Source organism: Nerophis lumbriciformis, linkage group LG20, assembly GCF_033978685.3.
Source record: "Nerophis lumbriciformis linkage group LG20, RoL_Nlum_v2.1, whole genome shotgun sequence".
NCBI lineage: Eukaryota > Metazoa > Chordata > Actinopteri > Syngnathiformes > Syngnathidae > Nerophis > Nerophis lumbriciformis.
In genome coordinates this window covers 6,820,202-6,823,152 of record NC_084567.2, presented here as the reverse complement: position 1 = coordinate 6,823,152, position 2,951 = coordinate 6,820,202, and the positions used below count along the sequence as shown (strand labels likewise).

The window sequence follows — 2,951 nt, the reverse complement described above, 5'->3', positions numbered from 1 at the left end:
TTTGTGGGGGTAAAGAGAACAACCTTTTTTTCCTTTTTTTTTTGCTTGTCATCACAAACATTCTGCAGGAAACAAAGTATCAGTGGTGTACTGAATACTATAAGATCTTTATTTAAAGTTTACATTTACTAAACAATATTTTAAAAGTTTAATAATTATTTCAGGGACAAAATGTTTTTATCCACAAACTCAAAAATGATAAAAAAAAAAGTGTATGCAGAGTTAATTAGTACATGTTGTATCAGAGGATGAGAAATTTTGCAGACACAAACAAAAAGTCTGATTGAAAAATATTAAAACACAGGATGACGGTCAATAAAGGCGGATTCACGCAGGATTATACCAAGTATCGTTGCTTGCCTACTGTTTACTACTGCTACTAACTTCTAACAGACATTTCAGACATTTTGGAGCGAGGTTCTTTGTTTACATTGTTCTACAAAGTCGGCTAATTTCTATTTTTAGGGCTTGGAATTCAAACAGTTTTCAAATGAGGGAACGCAACTCACTCACCTTCATCTTTCGTCTTTATCTCCGTTGGTGATTTGCTGGAAGTTGATTCTCTTTCATCTTCTCTTTTAGCGGACGTCGCCATCTTAGCATAGCAGTAGTCGTCCATCTTCTATCACGTCTTCAATCTTCACTTCACATAACACGCCATCGCTCCACACTCAAAGTCCGTTTGGTGGGCTTAAGAAAAGGCGAATAGTTGAGGTATTTGATGCTATTTTTGAATCTATAAAATCGTAAATGTGAAACTTCTCCGGAAAGCCACGTCGCTTAGTCCGCCATCTTGGACTTTCCGCTTTGCCACTGTTCGATGTGTTTACGCATGCGCCAGAAGGTTGCCACTTCCGATCGACAACTGCACTTTAAAAAATAAAATACCTTTTAAATAACTAGCGACCCTTTTCATCTTTTCTTACATTTCTGCTCATAATTGAAGTGCTCCTTATCGCAAAAACATTTTTGATATCAAAATACTTTGGAGATAGAAATTAAACAAAAATCGACAATGTTGTATTCTGTCTTTTAGTGCAGTGGTCCCCAACGTTTTTGTAGCTGCGGACCGGTCAACGCTTGACGAGGGGGGGGTATATATTGTGTTTTTTATGTTGATTTAACAAAAAAAACACAAATATTGTGCACAAGAAGTTAAAAAAAATAAATTAAAAAAAATATTTGTATTTTACCAATCGGTCCACGGACCGGTACCGGGCCGCGGCGCGGTGGTTGGGGACCACTGTTTTAGTGGGTTCAAGCAAACTGCAAGTTGTTTGCCAAAGTAAGTCTTGTGAAAGTGTGAAACTCACACTACCCCAGTATACGTTTTCAACATTATAGCATTTCAGCCTTAATTGACGTTTTTTCCTCTTGACTTGTATCAGTAATATCCTCATTGAAGGATGACTTGTACTCGACCTCGGACCAACTGCACTCAGTGAGGAAACAAACACGCTCACATAAATATTGCTCTTATTGCAAGCATAGACAGCAGAACACTTCTATTTTCACTTTTGTACACTGACTTTAGTTATCTGCTGCACTGACAAGATGCCTGCTCGGTGCATGTTGGCGACTGGAGCCAAACTGCTGTGTCAAAACTGGCGTGTGACGTCACCATTGACCTTTTTCTCTTACACCAACCCGGGAACATGAAAACAAAATAATGGGCTCTGTTGGCCACTTACTTAATAAACATACAGGACAAAGTGCGTCCTGATTCTTTGATTCTATTTGAAACTTGATGTGTGCCGATGATAAGAAAGTTTGTCGCTGCATTACTGACTAATAACCTCAGTTTTATCTGAAGTTCCATCGAGGTTTGTTTTGAAGCGAAAGTGGGCGCAGAGCACATCCCTCTACCACTGCTGTGTGACGTCATCGCTGCCTGTGCAATGCGCACTGCCTTCCTGCGCCGGTCAAAACCAACACTGTGATTAATCATCATTCATTTATGGTAACACGATATATTCTTTTTAATAATCACATGCGTTAACGCGTTAACATTGACAGCCTTAGTTGAAACCCATACTTTTTTCTGAAAACTCATCAAATCACTGACCTGTAAATAGTGGCCCATTATCAGTGTTACTCCCTCCGAGGTCTTAATCAAGGCTCAAGTCGTTCGTTTTTCTCACAGACATTTATTTCAGCCACGTCTTCTTCACGTTACCAACGATGCCAAATATAATGCCGTCAGAAGTAATAAAATAAGCAAACAGAACTTACAATTAGTCTGACATCCAAAAAAAGAAAACACATAGATGTCACAAACATATCAGAAGTAATCATACCTCGTTGGCCTCATAAACTCCAAGGGAATAAAGTTTATTTTCAATCCGAGACTCCATTAACGTCTTCCACATCAAACACTTGTCGTCACATGCTGCTTCCTTAATTCCCTCACATATTAATTGTCCCAACAACGTGACCAAACCGGAACAATACATATTCCCCACTCAATTGACATGGGTTTGTAACAAAAATAAAGTTAACATAAACTTAACCTAAGGAAATCAATCAATCAATGTTTATTTATATAGCCCTAAATCCCAAGTGTCTCAAAGGGCTGCACAAGCCACAACGACATCCGCGGTTCAGCGCCAACATCAGGGCAAGGAAAAACTCACAACCCAGTGGGACGTCGATGAGAATGACTATGAGAAACCTTGGAGAGGACCGCAAATGTGGGTGAAGCCCCCAACCCCCTATAGGGGAGACCGGATGCAATGGACGTCGAGTGGGTCTGACATAATATTGTGAAAGTCCAGTCCATAGTGGATCTAACATAGTAGTGAGAGTCCAGTCCATAGTGGATCTAACATAATAGTGAGAGTCCAGTCCATAGTGGATCCAATATAATAATGAGAGTCCAGTCCATTGTCACACCGCGGTGAGGGAAGTCTTGTCTTGGTTTTTTCTGTCTTGTGATTTACATGTTTTATTTT

General features: G+C 39.6%; 1 protein-coding gene across 1 annotated transcript in view; it reads left to right on the top strand.

Moving 5' to 3' along the window:
* The window catches only part of LOC133619281 (uncharacterized), a 260,390-nt gene that overhangs the window by 122,681 nt on the left and 134,758 nt on the right, over positions 1–2,951 (top strand). The window lies entirely within an intron of this gene.